Source organism: Vidua macroura, chromosome 1, assembly GCF_024509145.1.
Source record: "Vidua macroura isolate BioBank_ID:100142 chromosome 1, ASM2450914v1, whole genome shotgun sequence".
NCBI classification, from domain to species: Eukaryota; Metazoa; Chordata; class Aves; order Passeriformes; family Viduidae; genus Vidua; species Vidua macroura.
Genome location: NC_071571.1, coordinates 111,130,273 through 111,146,810, shown reverse-complemented (window position 1 = coordinate 111,146,810; position 16,538 = coordinate 111,130,273). Strand labels below are relative to the sequence as shown.

The window sequence follows — 16,538 nt, the reverse complement described above, 5'->3', positions numbered from 1 at the left end:
TAGCTCTTGGCATGTTAGGAGAGCTGACAAAAAGCTCACACTCCAGCTCAGATGGGAAGTACCCCATGTTACCGATCAGGTGGAATTCCACTTTGCCTGCTTGAGTGACTCTGTGAACAATGTAAATCATTAAGTAAGTCTTTGAAAGAGTGCAGAAAGGTGATGGGGGAAGGGAGCTCTGTATCTGATGCTTGTTCAATGTAATTTCACAGGAGGACTGTTTATTTTTCATAAACCTTAGAAAAAGACCAAGTGGTCGTCAACAAACTTAGTTTGACATGAACACTGGGACAGGAAATCACAGTAAATGCTTCTACTTTTCTATGTTTAATCAGCATTTAGGACTTTTTTTGTCCTTACATTTTCTCCTCTCCATCAGAGTTTTCAGCACTTTATTGGTCTTTTCCATCTGGAGAAAAGTCTATGGAGTGCCTGGAAGACTTGGTGCAGCCATTTGGATGTCTTCACTGCTGTAGAAATTGGCTAGAAGTACCAAGAGAAAATCTTTATCTTTTTGCAAAGAAGGGAAACAGTAAAAATTAAGTCAGGCTCCCCACAGATCCATGGCTCACAAAGCTGTCTGCTGTCTTTGCTCTAGTCAGAGGAAAAGGTTCACAGCTTCTTTAGACAAACAACACTTCCCCATCAACTATACTGCATAGGCAGCATATCTCAAAAACAGGCAGCCCAAAAAACAAATATAAGCTACAAATTCTAGACCTTAGGAATCATTCTTATGTTTTCAGACCTTTAAGCATTAAATTGTAAAGGCTGTTTTGGTGTTGGGGACAGCTATGTGCAGATTCAGAAACAATTTTTTTCTTTTGTCAGTTTTGTCTGATCCAAGTCATTGGCATGAGTTCACAGCACAAGTTCAAGCCCTCCACTATGTGAAGATGTTCCATAGGAAATAGATATCTCTGAGATATGGATTCTGAACTGGGATGGTATCCACAACACTGACTTCATTCTGTTCACCTTTTACCAAGGATCATGATTGTCAACACACTTTGCATGTAGGAATTTGGCCATCACAAGGGAAAATTCTACAGCAAAATATAGTTAAATGAACCCAGTGAATTCTGGCTATATCTCTGCTACTTTGTTGACCCTCTTGATTAAAAACAACCATTTTCCTCCTACAAGGGGGAATATGCCAGAAAAGCAAAAGACTGCTCAGACCATTAATGAAAAGCCGGATAATTTCTTGCTGAGAATAGACAAAGAGAGGTCACCAGAGAGGGAGAAGGAAGCAAGGACTGCAGCTGAATTTCAGGTGGAAGAGTATGATACTTTGGATAAACCAGTAGTAATGAAAGGGAAGGAAGGGGATGGCTGGTTGGGATTCCAGCTATGAGTATCTTAACATTGTCCCCTCTAGCTGTTGACTTGAGTAAGGTACTAGTGACCCTGAGAATTTGCCTAACATCTAAAACAGCACAAACAGATTAAACAGAAGAAAGCAGCTAACTGTTGGCACCACAGATCTGTTTTGTATTGCTCCCTGCATCACCTCCATGCTGTCCTCTGCCCCTGATCTGAGATCAAGCACATGGCTCAGGAGCATCCAGGCTGGGAAAGCCCCCACACAGCTCTGCTCATAACATGGTTGCTTCTGGCTGTCTCTGATTTGTCTCAAGAGTGCAGAGAAGCAGCAAGACATCCCCATCTATTCTCCCTCAACTATGCTGAAATGTAATTTCAAATATTTCTTTCCAAGAAGTCACCAAGTCTTTTTTTTCTTCCCCTCTTGGGGATTTGCAAAAGCTTATTTGAACTCCAGTGTCCCTGTGTTGGTACAGTGGCCAGTGAATGCTTTATTTTACAGGGACAAGCTGCCTCTCAAACTCAATGTGGAATCTTTCCTGCAGAAATATCCCTATCTCATGAAATTGGAAAAGCATGGCCAATATAGAGCAAATAAATCTATCTGCATGTGGACTTTGACTGGTATCAAACTGGCTCATTTATTGCCACAACTCTTTGCTGGGAGATTTTTGTTCTGCTGTAGAGCTGCTAAATTCCCCTTGAGTACTATTAGTGTTGCTGCTTTTTATGTCTCTCTCCATGACACTACTCAGTGCAAGTTATAATTAACTCAGAGAAAGTAGAAGGGGATGGACTCCGTCTATTTAGGGGGAGATGGGTACAGATTGGGAAAAGATAATGCCACATAACCTAACCACATAGTGCCCAATAACCTTTGAGCTTTCTAGTATCCCCTGAACCTCAATTATTTTTAGACTTCATCTTTTTATTGAGAGACAGCCAAAAAAAGCCTGTTGTCTGCTGCAAACTACAGCAATCAGCAATGATTTTCAGGGCTGAGGGAGGAGTTGAATAACTTGTCTTGTAAGACCTTTGTACTGGCCTTTTGCACAAGACTAGTTTTTAGCATTGGAGAAATACAGAAGCCACCCCTAGCTGGGATCTTAGTATCAAAGGTGAAAATGTTTCCATTTTCCAGCAACGCTGGACAGTCTGGAGAACAATTTACTGCTTAACTATTAAAGATATAAACACCAAACACAGGACCTACACTAGGTACACTCAAGATGAAGGGCTTGTACGCAGCCCAGGGGTGCAAAGGCAGGGTGAGAGAGGGTAGCACAGGATTTCTGAAGGCGCATGCACATAAAGAGGAGCCTAGCAAAAATTTCTTGCATTTCTAACAGTACTGAATTGTGGAAGAAAAGGATAGAAAAAATAGCATACTAGTGATCATATATGCTTTGTACACAGAAAGTATTCCCCTGGCAGTAAACAGTGGGTGCTAACATGGTCTTTGTGCTCAGCTCACAGAATCTTTGGAAGTTGACAAGGAAAAATAAATTGCTCTTACTGACTTTGACATCTCCGCAGGCAAATCCAGCCATAAGCAACTTTATATAGCTGAGGAAACCTACCGAGTTCAGCAGGACCACTTTCATGTGCACATTACTCACATGGGCCTCAGCAATGCACACTCACAGTCAAAACAGTTGATACTTTTGAACTATTCAAAAAGGTGAGTTTCTGAACCAAGAAGCAATTTGAATAACTAGTGTGCTATTTTGATCTGCATTCTAATTTGAAAGGTCATCATTATTTACATGATAAATATAAACGGTGCATTTGGAGTTGCTATAGTTCATCATGTAAATCCGTATTTAAGCATTATGAAAAAGAGGATTTGTGACTCAGTAGATCATATTAGCTCTAGGGTAGTTATTCCTGTTGATCAAATCTATTTTCTTACTGCCCAATGTGCATCAAGTCCATGTGATAAAAAATCTTTATGACATATTTACTGCTGTGTGAAGTGATGTGGTCATTTTTAATTCCTTTGATTTTTTTTCCTGTAATATTCTAAGCATCCTGGCATTCCCGGAGGAGAACAGGAGTCTTACTCTAAGTGGCCCTACTTTGATCTCAACTAGATGACCATGAGTGATGAGCTGCCATAGGTTTAACAAAGATTCCTAGAAATATTTTATGCCTCACCCGATAATGCCTGTGATGCCTCCTTCGCACATAAAAAACCCCATGCCTCTTCCATATACTTCTTTCTCAGCCAGAAAACATCAAGTGTCTACTCTCATTTCCCTTGTTTTGTGCCATCATCCCACTGATCCACCAGACTTATTGACCCCAGTAGCCTGGTAGCACTCAGGTGGTCACCTTGCCCTGCAATTGTTTTGTGAAACTGATTCAGTAGAAACGAACTTGGTGGTCTCCTGTCACCACTGCTCCCTGGGGCACTGGGCTCTCCTGCCAAAATTGACTCTACAGCAATGGCTCACACAACACTGGGTCTGCTCTACCAGAGGAATAGGCAGTCAAGAGGCACACCCATTTTCCTTCTGTTCGTCCCAGGCAGGCAGATGAAAGTATTTCCCACATGCTGGAAAATCTCTACAGCTGGTGCTGAAGGGAGGGACAATCTCTTCTAGCTGAATCACAGCAGCACTACATGCTTTTCTTGCTTCATGCTGGGCCAAAATGACCAATTTCATTCTTCTTGCTGCTGTTGTCTATGTGGTATCAAATACATGTGCATTCAGAGGAGGCTTTCAATGTAAACCAGAGAGGCCAGTTTTAGCATTTGACCATTCCTTCTTCCACCCCAAGGGCAACCAGAAAACACCTGCAATTACTGTGGCTTTATTTATATGGCACAAAGCTTTTAGGGACCGTTAATGAGCTAATGTTTTTAGGATAATCTTAACAGCCATCATTTTGTGTACACTCTCCTTGCATGCTTGAAGGGGGAACAGAGATGGATTTTTCCCCCCTCAACCTCTTGCAGCAGGACCCTCTGTTCTTTCCATTGTCTCCAGTTTAAGGCTTGTTTTGCCAACTAAGGGATAGCAAATTTCAGTCCAGATCATCAAAGATTTCTAGAAACCTACACACTTCAGAAAGCCAATGCTTTGTTATTATTAAAATTGAGATTATCTTCACAAAGCCACAGTGTTTGTTGCTGATAGCCAAAGCTTGTAAAAGACCCCCAGAAATCCTATTTCCATCTGATATGAGCACAGCAAACAGTGGGGCCACACCCCATGCACCCCTTTTGGGCAATTTGACCTTCTTGATTAAAATCTGAAGCAATCTGAATCTGTGAGATGGGTCAGAGAAAACTGAAGGAAGATGAACACTAAAACAAATGAAATGTTAGAATAAGGGCAACATTTTGATTAGCAGATGTCTGGTATTCCCACAGTCTTGTTACCTTTGTTTAAATATTTGAGTCACCACTCTTAGTTTGATAAACATAACAGATGCAAAATCTACAGCTAAGTGTTAGGAGTGTATGTCAAGGCACAACAGGCAACCTCCACCTCCACTGGGACTGTGTTTTTTGGTCCAGGATGGGAAACTCATTGTTAAAACTGTTCCCAGATTATATCCCACTGGCCCTGATTACCTTGATGTTGGGAAAATGTCTCAAGGGACGTAAATTGCCTGGAATCATTTGCAACAGCTGCCAGCAACTGCAATTCTATGTTATTACAAAAGCTATCTCCCTTCCTGGGAATTTGATTTGCAAAAATAGAAGAATTAATAGAAATAGAAAGAAAGGTTTTAAAATAAGATCAGGTTCCAAAAACCAGGCACCCTTTTTGACACCAGTATCCCTTATGCTCTCAAATGGGAATAATTATAGAAATGACACCCACAAGATGGTACCTGCTTATGAAAAATAAATCTCTCCCTTAAATTTAGGCAGGCTCGAGTCAATATTTCTTGCAGAAGAAATCTCTCTTTTAAGCTCAGTATATTTTCTGGAACAATGGATATTGAATTGTGTCTGTTAATATAATCACTTGACATCTACCATTTTGTATATTTCGTGTTCCAATGAAACCTTCTCTGTATTGCTAATGAAATAATTTTTTTATGTTCTCAATAATCATTATTCTCTTTAATGAAAAGTTAGGGCAGATCTTTCAGTCCTTACATGTGGGAATAATTTCTACTCTCACAATGCTTTTTTGAGTTACTTAAACTGACTTGAGTGAATTAAAGTTTTGTAGGGATGGCTTGTTCATAACTTAAGTGCTAATTGACATCTATTTCTGAACATGACATTCTGGAATAAACCCTACTGCAAGTCATTATTGCAATTACGGTTTTTATAACAATTAGTGTAATTATGTTTGGGATAGTAACTAGTAAGTGACTGCAGTGGAATGTAAGGCAATGTCTCCTACCAGCTGCCTTTGAAAATCTTCTGTCAGAGACAGTGAGAAAGATCAGTCCTGAATCACATTAAATATCTCCCACAAATATGGTGAAATGAAAGGAGACACAAGACTTCTGTTCATTAATTTTGAGGAACAACTAATTCTAGTGCTTGGAAATTTCAGAGTTCTGTTATCACGGATTAAACAAATTGTTTCATTTCCACGTCTTTGCATCAGGATACAGTGGTCAGTATAATGAGTGATTGGTAGATAAAGTGAGCCACTAGTACTTTAATTCCTATCCCCTGCTCTGCCTCCTCTTTAACACCCAGGTAACTGTCAGAAGGGGACCCAGCTATTACAGATGACAAGGGGTAAATGCCTTCCTGTTGTCCTCCAAAGGTTAAGGTTTACCAACCCCAGTTGGAAGCCACAATCTCCAATAACCATTAATCCACTAAACTCCAGTATGAGTGAACATATTTATGGCTGCAGTCACTAAAGGGTGAAATAAAGATTAGTTTTTAGTTAGGAACGCAAAGCTTTTTAGATCAATACAGACCCACTGCTGAAATCAATCTAAAGTTTGGAATTTTTAAGTAAAGATTTACTGGGCTTCCTTGTACAGTTAATTTTCCAAAGGGAGAATAGTCTCAGCAATGTTACATAGTAATCAAATTGAGTAAACACTAGTCAGTTCGTAAACTGACCTCAGTTATGCGCATAGCAAATGAGTGTACAGCAATAAAAATACCCATAATGTGGATAGTAAACTTGCCAATAAACAGGTAAAGCCAAAATGCACATATAGACTAACATGATAAAATATTAGTAGCTACATTTGACTATTTGAAAACATAAATAATCAATAGACATTAATAATGAAGTTGTTCATGCATTTCTTTATTACTGTGCATATTAAGTGTTTCAATTATTTCTACTTAGTTTGATAGATAAATGTATATGTACATTTTGTGCCTTGAAAAGAACATAGGCTTACTCTTCAAAACAACAGCTACTGTTTAGATGAAAGAGCAAGTGGACTGGAAATACACAGCTTGTTATACCCCTCTGCTGTTCATGTTTGATGCATGTATACAATTTATTATGCAATTTCTTGAGATTTGACAAAGTAATTGTCTGGCAAACCATAGCTTTAATGATGGTTTTTCTGCTTCAGACAAAAGGTCTGAAGGTAGTGTAGGAAAATGACTTAATAGATCAGTGTCTATAAATGCTGTTAATGTGTATTTTATATAAATATATATATTTGCAATGGTAGCCCAAGTTATTTTCTGAGTTACCGCACAATATGTTGTGAGATTCCATGTGGTAAATTCATTTTTGTCATCAGAACTACTGCATGAAATCTTGTATGTTGAGCTGTAACTTCCAAAATAACTCAGGTCACTGCCCTAGTTTTAGTCTGGGTGTCTGTCACTGGGAGTCCTTGACAGTGGACCTGAGTCTGTGAAAAAGCCTGGATGTTACAGTAGTGCCACGGTGGCTTAAAAAAAGACAGAATTTCCATTGTTAACCCAATTTTAAAGGGTTTGTCACTTGGCACTTAAAATCCATTCAGGTCTGAAACCAAAGCCAAGGAGCAAAAAATGAATTTCCTTTTAATCTGGTTCTTTTTAAATCATCATCATAGCTATTCTTGAGACAAGCAGCACAGAAATCCTAAGTTTTTGTTATTTTGAACAGCTTTGCAATCTTTTGTAACTAAAATATATCTAATTTGAAAAAAAAAAAATTCCACAAAGGATGTTATTCATTTTGCTTGTCTCCCAGTTTTATCATAGGTAAAATAAAAGTGGGCCAGATTAACAGCTTGTGTGAGCAGCCACTGGGTCCACCAGGACTGTCTCTTTATACCAGCAATGAACTGTCTGCTGAAGAGCTGTATCCAAATAAAGTTAAAATTGCCTTTTTTCTTTTTTCTCCAGTGTTATTTCTCAGCTCTAGAATTTTTGGGATGTTTATTTATATCTTAGCATAAATGAATATGAGGCATTGGGCAGACAGGAAGATGTTATCTTGTGAATAATAGGTACCTGAAAATCACCCAGGCAACTTGAGCCTAAGGAAAAAAAAAAATTCAATTCTCATGACTGGGCTCTGACATCAAATATTGCTTTGTTCTATTTCATCACCATTTTTTTTAGAATTAATGATATCTACCTTCACACCTGCTTTTTTAACCTTCGATACAGGGCTCATGGATGAGCTCATTGATATTCGAGAAAACTATAGTCTTCTCTTCATCCTCTGGTACAACAGAACTGGAGCTACTGTTGATTTCCTCACTTTTCCCATTTGACACTATGGAAATCTTCAATTTCCAGCTGTGAATGGTTGGCATATCCTTCCTGACAAAGCAGACCATAGATGATCTGCTTTTATTCCAAGGCAATGTCACTCAGAGCCAAATATAAGGATATTTTTATTATGTGAACTAGATGCTGGGCTGAAAGAGCTGGCTGGTGACACACAGAGCCCTGCCAGCCTTTCAGTGATGACTTCTTCTTGGTTTCTGCTGCCTGGGCCAGATTTGTACCAGAGAGAGCTGGATACAATTTCACCTGAGCAAAGGAAAGGCATTCTTTTCTTTCTCATAATTTCCACACCCCCCCCCCCCCCCCCGCAATTATCTGATACCAAATTTATATAATCCCTGACCAAAAAAAAAAAAAAAAAAAAAAAGTGGTATTTTTACAATGCTACACCAACCTCAGGTAGCTATTTTGCAGTTGGACCTGGTAGAAACAAGACAGAGGACTTGTTTATCTGAGTAGCTAGCTGGAGCCACTGTTAGATTTCACCAAAATCACCCTCACCAGCTAGTGAGGGTCAACACCAGTTAGGGGAATAATGCTTGACCTTCACTGACTACATAAAGTTAAAGATTACCTGGTTTTAATCTCATGAAGCCCTATGTTTTGTGTTTGCGTTGTTTGTCTCAGCAAACTAATTTGAATTATGAGGTTTTGAGTTTAAAAATACAATCTGGGGAAGGGGAGAAGCAGCACATTCACTGTTTCACAGTGGTGCTAAGTCTGGTTACTGAGAAAGCAATGACACATGATCTCCACAGAGAGATCAAGAGAGATCACCTTCTGCTCTGCAGCAGAGCAAGACTCTACTATTTAAGCACAGCCCTAGTCTACAAGCAGCCAGGTCAGAAGGTGCTCTGTTTTGTCTTACAAAGATGGAGAAAACTGAGTGGAAACCAAAAGTCTTAACTCACCTTTCCTTTTATTTTTTATACATATGTCCCCAAAAATTTTAATGAATAAGCACTTGGTGGTCAAACAGTGTATTTCACATCATTACTTCCACATGAAGTACTGGATGTCCAGTGAGTCCTCTCTGCCACATCCAAAGGGAGAAGACGATCCTGGGACAGTTAAAATGGAGCACTACAGGAAAGATTTCTGTCCCCAGAGCACTTAGACTTATGGAGAACAAAATTCTTTGTCAGCACATTTTGCTTGAAAGGGATTTAAAAAATTTTTTGCAACTCCTCTCTCCCTTAAAAACTGATAGTGTTCTTTTGGGGCTTATGAGAGTCACAATAAACCTATGGCTTATATATTTCTTCAGCACAAAAATGTACTCTAGCTACTGCAATCCAGTTAGTTCCTGTTGCTCTGAAGCTTGCCCTTTCCCCCATGTGTCTCAAAACACTGCCTCGAGAAACCAAGCAACTGGGATGTAACACTTACAAAGCCTGACTGTGAATTTGGAGAAATCAGCAGTGTCACTTGCCACCAATGTATCCTCCTCTTAGTTTTGCAATGAGTCCTGTGTGCACCAAGCTGGGAAAACTCAGCCAAACTGACTAGCAAATGCAGACACATATCCCACAACAGGAAGGCATTCCCTTTCAAGAGAGTACTTAAGAATATGGTTTAAGAAATGCTTAAATGCTTTCCTGAACAGAAATGGACTTAAGCACAAGAGAGTATCCCTTAATTGGGAGTACAGTGCAGGCACAATCACTAAAGCTCGTATTATATGCCTGAAAATCGAGTCCCAGAGCGTAAGCTTTTCCAAGTGATGGTTAGAGGGTTCCTAGTTGTAGCATGGTTCTGTACAGAAGGATTTGCTTAATCCACCTTGCTCTTAGATTGCAATTTCCCCAAGCTTAGCTGCTTCTTTTAACAGTTCTGAGTTCTGCCTCCCCCCTAAGTTATTTTAATAACTCTTTCAGAGGAAATACCTTATATTTTGATATTTCAGAAGCTGGTTTTCTACAAACTTTTTTCATGTCATCTTGATTGCACAGCATTGCATTAAATGACTTTTTTTTTTTTTTTAATGTCGTTTACTTTATTGCCTTTTTGTGGACTGTGAGAGGAGGAACAACTTGCCTTTCAGTCCTCTTAGGTTCATTCATTTAGGGTACTATGTAGCAGTGCCCAGTTCACCCCCACTAGAGTTTTGGGTAAACAGGGCAAAAGTCTGAATACTTAATGGCATTATGACTCTTTGTTACAGTAAAATTTCTGGGTTTTTTACATTCAGGCACAGAAACAATACTTCACAATATATCTGTGAGATAAATAGAACCAGTCACTAGTCCTGGAGGAATCTCAAAGCACTAGGCAAGCATGGATTAACCAGGACACCTCACAGGCAATCAGGATGCCTGTGACACCTCAGGACCCAGTTGTGCCAGTGTCTACAGTCACACAGTAGCCACTGGCATCACAATTGTGATAGTAAACATTCACAAATACCCAGCTGGGTGTGAAGCTGGGCAGATGTGCTCAGCAGGGCTGAGGAACCACAGGCTGAGAGAGGCTTGGACTGCACTAATGAGAATCTTTTTTAGCATTTGTTAACTGAAGCATAGAGATACTAAAGAATGCACCTGGGTCAAGGTTGTTACATCTATATTATTAGACTCAAGACAATTTTTTATTCTCTTGCCCTTCCAGCTCCTTGCAGTGCCTCACATCTCCTTGGTTTCCAGGGAAAGAGTTTCCTCAGAGAACAGCAAGGTACATAGGAGCTTTGGATGGCTCCCAGGTGCTAAAATAAAGTGTGCAAGTCAGCGTAAGTACAATCACTGTGTGCCAGTGGTGGGAATCCAGATGTCCAGACTCTGGGGGGTGGGTCTAACAACCACCACCACGGCCTCCTGAAATCTTCCACTCCTGCCCTACTCCTACACTGACACTACCAGTGATGGAGTGAGTAGGTAATCTGTACTCCAGGAACAGTGCACTGAGATGTCAAGTCTGCCTTCAGAAGTGTGAGCTTACAGACTTCCACGTCAGAAGCTTCAAGGGTGGATTATACAACAACGTTCAGCAAGAGTAGCAGTGTCATTGGTAACTGCCAGTCCTGCTCTTGTTCATCTATTTGTGCAGCACTTGTACCTCAAAAGGGACCTGTGTGCTCAGATCTGTCCAGACAATTAGCCCAGCTTGGCCCACCTGTAGTCTTTACCTTTCTGGAAGACCTTTGGAAAGAACTTTCTTTTCCTGTGGTCCCATCCACATCCAGATAGCTCTGGTGAGTGCCAGAATCTCTGTTCTGCCATTTGAAATGCAACAGTGGCAGAAATGCAGACTGTTGAGAGAGTTCAGCAAGCCAGAAGGCAAATTCTGTGCCCCAGAGAGGGGAGGCAACTGAAGCTCTGTTTCTGACAGCAATCTCAATGACAAAAGGGCAGGTGTTCAGAATTGATACTTATTTCAGTTCTTAATAATAAAGATACTGTGCATGTAACTTGACTTCTGAAATGTACCAGGATACCAGTATATATCACAACAAAACATGCAAAAAATCCCCCATAAAACATCAGTTGTGCAGAGATATATTTTTTTATTACAAGCACAGACAATAAAGGCATTCAAAATTTCTCTTTTTTTATAAAATTAATCTTACTGAAATGTATTTAGCTTGTATATTTACTGAGTTTCTTCCCTAGGATTTCAATGACTTTTAGCCTGTCTTCTGCACCAGAACCTCTTCCTTTAATGGCAAGATGTGATTTGGATCTTGTAGTATTGACCTCCCCATCACTAGTCTCTGCAATCAGACTTTGGTAAACTGAGGAATCTGCAGGGAGGGGAAGAGCTAAGGAAAAGGATGATGACTAAAAGCACAACATCCCCAAACCCCTGGCTTTGAAAAGATGAAAGCATGGGACACTGCCCACTGTTCTTTGCAAGTTCAGTTTAGGAGCAGAGCCCTATAGCTATGACAGAGAAGGCTTCAGGGTTCTTATGTATTCAGTGCCTCAAGGGAGAGGGTTTTTGCTCCCAGTGGTTCCCCTGAAGCCTGTGACTGTTTTAGGTAAATAAATTAGAGATGTGAAGACTCTGCTTAAACCAAGTGTCAAGTACATCTACTTTTGCTCCAAAGAGAAAAAATAGATAATTCTTACATGATGCAGGTCTGGGAGTAACAGAAGAAGAAAGCAAGCACATAGTATTTTCTGTCAACAGCTGCCATCTGTAAGAGGTGAACTTTAATTTTTCACTTTGAAATCAACCACCCAACTTAGAAACTTTGAAGTTTCCCTTCAAAATATTTAAGTCTATTGAGAAAATACCATACCCAGGACTTTTGGAAATATTTCTACAATGTAATTCTTAAGTCTCCACAAATCATACACATAAGTTAAGACTGAACTTTATTTCAACTCGAGTTAGTGTAGCAAAGTTAAATAAAAATTAACCAGGTCTTTTCACTAAAAAGCAAAACATACCAGTATGCTAGTCCAAGAAACTTGCTACCAGGATGTATTTTGGCAGCTTACAATGGGGTGTGTGTGTGTGTGACACATCAGTCAGTGCAAACTGATAAAAAACCCCATGGGGTTTATTTACAGCCATTATGGCAGCAAAGTTCAACATAAAAAGTGTGATATAAAAATCATTCTTCCCATCTACCACAGTTGGGAGACAACTCACATCACTGAAGACACCAGCTACTATCAAAATGGAGGCATCTTGTAATTCACATTTCTCTCAACAGGATCAAAATCGTGTGGCCAACAGAATACAGCAGAGAGGAAGCCACAATGGGAGCAAATCAAAGAACATGGTTTTAGAAACAGCAGAGGATGGTGTCATTTTGGGAAGAATACCATTCACCACAACACCAGCTGCCTTACCTCTCTTGGAAATTTCTTGCAGAAATAATTGACATACAAAGGAGGGGGAAGGGATCTATCTGGCTAGGAAAAAGAGAGAGGTATGGCAGAACTTCTTTATTAAGGTCACCAGAAAATAAATAAAAGCAAAAACTGCCTTGATGCCTTTCAGTTCCAGTCCTTTGCATTCCTGAGCAATCTGACTCCAGCTCTGTAAATGCATTGGCATCCTTGGCCAAGTCAAAGAGAAAGACCATGAGACCTGGCATTCTAAGTCCCACTCCTGGTGTGTGTTTTAATTAACAGGAGCCTGAGCATCATCTGTGAAAGGGGATGGGGCTCAAGGCTTTCACACCAGGTAAAACTTTCTGTGAGTGCTTGTTCCAGCTTGTTCCAGTCTCCTTTCATGTGCATTTCATTCAAGGGCATACATTCCACCATTCCACCTTTTTTTTTTTTTCAATTGGAGGTCTGACAACAGAAGAACAGAGCTATAAATGTGAGGGTACAATATATCATGAGATAAAGTGTGGAGAACATGTCCTCTACCAAAATGTCCCTTGGTAGAAAGAAAAAGCCAAAAATGTCTAAAATAAGAATTCCCTCTGCTTCTTACAACTATAAAGGAGCAAAAACCAAAACAAAGCCCCAACCCATGGGCTGTGCTATGCACGTTTCTAGGGTATCAGCTCTGGCAGAAAGTTGAAAGGTTACGTTTGAGAAATAGCAGCTGCTTTCCTGCCATTTGGTTCAGGCTTCTGCTTTGCAAAGTCTTGAAACCGAAAGACAAATCTGACAATATGCTAATCTTCCAATAAAAAAATGTGACTTCTGAACCCTTATCTGTTGAAGAGCTGACAGTGAAGTTCAGAGACGGTTGTCTAACCAGAAAAAAACGATAGAGAAAATATGCCTTCAAACAAGATCATAAATCTTGAACAGTGCAGGGGAACAAATGTAAAAGGAATGTTTTACCACTAACACCATTTAGTAGCCTCACTTTCTCTCCCTTCCATCCCTCCAGTCTCATCATACTTGCAAGGAAGGAGGATGTATCCGGTCAAAGCAATAATATGAATACAAGGGGATGGGGGGTGACAATATATCGGCTACTGAAACCAGACATTATTTTCATCACTCCTGGGGTGTGGGGGGAGAGCAGAAATACAAAACAAATACTGTGCAACCTGAATACAAGACTTAGTCCCCCCCTGCCCCCCCCCTCCAACACACACACACAAAAAAGTTTGCATATTGCACAGGGCCCTTGAAGATCATAAATCTATGCATGAGAAAGATGTAGTGGAAATTTTTGGGGGGATTAGAGTTTATTTTTGTCATCTCTGTGAGACAGCTACTCATTCATCCAGATCACAGCTAAGAAAAAAGCTGGTCACAGAAATTAGCAGTTTCAGCTCAGCAGCAAAGTCGCCAGCCTGTGAAGGCAGAGAGAAATTGACTAATTAGCAATGCGCACTAAAACTTGACGGTTCTTTATAGAGAGAGAGAAGAGAGAGGGAGAGCGAGAGGGAGGGAGGCGGGGGGGGGGTGGGGGGGCTCGCTTTTTCCCCTTCTTTCTTCCAAAGATGTTTGAAATCGCAGTCATTTACGCTCGACAATTTTTACAATAGCCTTGAGCCATAATTTTGCGAGTCTCTCCAGCATCCATCCCCCTGTATGGTCTCTCTCCACTGGCCATGCACGACCGTTTCTCTCCCCAACCGTGGATTTCCTATTACTCTCGTTACGACTCACTGAGCCCCAGGCCCAAGGATAATGATGTGTTGTTTCTTGGTAGCATAATTTGTCACACGTACATTTTTTCTTCTTCTTCTCTTGCAGAAAGCTCTGCGCTCTCTCTCTCTCTTTCTCTCTCTCTCCTTCTCTCTCTCTCGTACATTTTCTTGCTGTTGCTAATTCATGGTGATCAAATGATGTACGACAAAATAAATTGTAAAGAGTGACTGCTCCGAGTTGGGAACCAGAAGGTTTTTTTTTTCTTTCTTTCTTTCTCTCCTTTTTTTTTTTTTTTTTTCTTTTTTTTTTTTTTTTTTTTTTTTTTTTTTGGAAGGAGCGAGCAAACCTTTAAAAAGGAAGGACAATTGATTTTTTTGGGGGGGAGCTTAAGTGAACCTTTACTTTGGCAGCTGGTTGTGGAGCAGGTAAGTTTCTGGCCTTGTGTCTAACCGTCTCCGTGCATTTTCTAGTGCCTCCTGATTTGTTTGTTGCTGGGGGAGAGGAAAGGGGTGTTTGTGTGTGCGGGGTGGGGGGGCAGTTGTGTAACGAACGCGTTTGCGGAATAAACTCCGATTGCAAGAAATGGGCAAAACGAGAAAGAAAGAAGGGGAGGGAGAAGAGGAGGAGTGTGTGTGTCTGTGTATGTGTGTGCATGTATGTATATATGCGTGTGTGTGTGTGTGCGGTGGGGAGGGGGGGATTGACCGGGTCCACTTAAAGGGAGAGGCTCCGGGAGGTTTCTGTAGCCGCCGGCGGGGCGCGGAGCGGGGCTGAGCGGCGCCGGGGCAGGGGTAGCGGCTGGAGGGAGCCCCTCGCTGTGCCGATAAATGGGGCGAGGCGGGGGTGAAGGGAGGCAGAGGAAGCCCAGTGTTGGCGAGAAGCGACTGAGAGCGCTGCAATGGCAGGAGCAGGTCTCGGCGGGATCCCGCTGAGGAGGAGGAGGAGGAGGAGGAAGAGCGGCGGCGGCGCTCCGCGGGGCGGGATGCGGTCAGCGCGGGTCGGCGGTTGCGCAGCCTCCGCAGGTGCGGCCGCGGCTCCGGGCAGCCTCGCCCACCCCCCCTCCCCGGGCCGGGCACGGAGCCGGGGCTGGGGGGCGCGGCGGGGTCCGGCCGGACCGGGGGCCGCCGGGTACGGCCCCGTTCCCTGCCGCCCGCTCCCGCCTCCCCCGTCCTTCCCCCAACTTGAACTTCACGTAGTTACCGGAGTTACGGCCGCGGCGCCGTCTGCTGCGAGGAGAAGCAAGCCGGGCAGGACAGCGCCGGGCGGCCCCTCGCCGGGCCCGGGGCTGCCGCTTCCATCCCCCCGTCCCCGCTCCGGGGTGCGAAGTATTGCAACCCCCGCGCTGGGCCGAGCAGTGGGGCTCAACTTCGGTCCCGGCCAGTGCCGGAGCCCCCGCTCCGGGCACGCCGCCCCCGGGGAAGAAGCGGGTCCTGGCGCCGCCGAGTTGCCAAAGCGGCCGGAGGGGACCGGGGGCTGGCAGCGAGCGGGGCGGGCAGGGCTGCTCGCCTGCCCGGCAGAGTTTCAGTCACTTGGTAGTTTCTCTGTGCGTCGCGGAGTTGGGGGGCGGGGGAGGGGGGGTGGTGGTGGTGGTGTTATTTGGGGTGTGTTTGATTGCTTGGGTGTTTGGGAGGGGGGAACCTGGGGGAGGGTGGCTCAGCTTTGAAAATGTCCCCGGCTTCCTTGCTCCTCCCCTGGAGAACTGCCCGGTTGGCACCGAGGAGGGAGGAAAACGGGGGCGGGGGTGAAGAGGGAAGAGGCAAAAAAAACCCCAGATCTCCTCCGGCCCTCCCAAGTTGCAGCCCCTCCGAGCGAGCCCGCCCGTGTCCCGGGCGGGGGGGCGGCTCGGCTCGGCGGGCAGAGGGGAGCCCGTCCCCCGGCTGCGCCCCTCGCCACCCTTGCGGACACAGCCGGGATGCGCCCTCCGGGCCTCTAAAGCTCTGTGTTTATTGTTGTGTCGTCCCGTGTGTCCCCCCACCCCGTTCTCCTCCCCACTCCTCTGCCCAGGTTGGAGGAGGGTT

At 42.9% G+C, this 16,538-nt stretch overlaps 1 long non-coding RNA gene across 1 annotated transcript; it reads left to right on the top strand.

Moving 5' to 3' along the window:
• The first annotated feature begins 10,463 nt into the window (after positions 1 to 10,463).
• Positions 10,464 to 11,723, top strand: LOC128817994 (uncharacterized). The gene is made up of 4 exons (XR_008440365.1): positions 10,464 to 10,558; positions 10,651 to 10,733; positions 11,051 to 11,195; positions 11,614 to 11,723. It is a non-coding gene; the product is annotated as an uncharacterized LOC128817994 (long non-coding RNA).
• Positions 11,724 to 16,538: the final 4,815 nt, after the last annotated feature.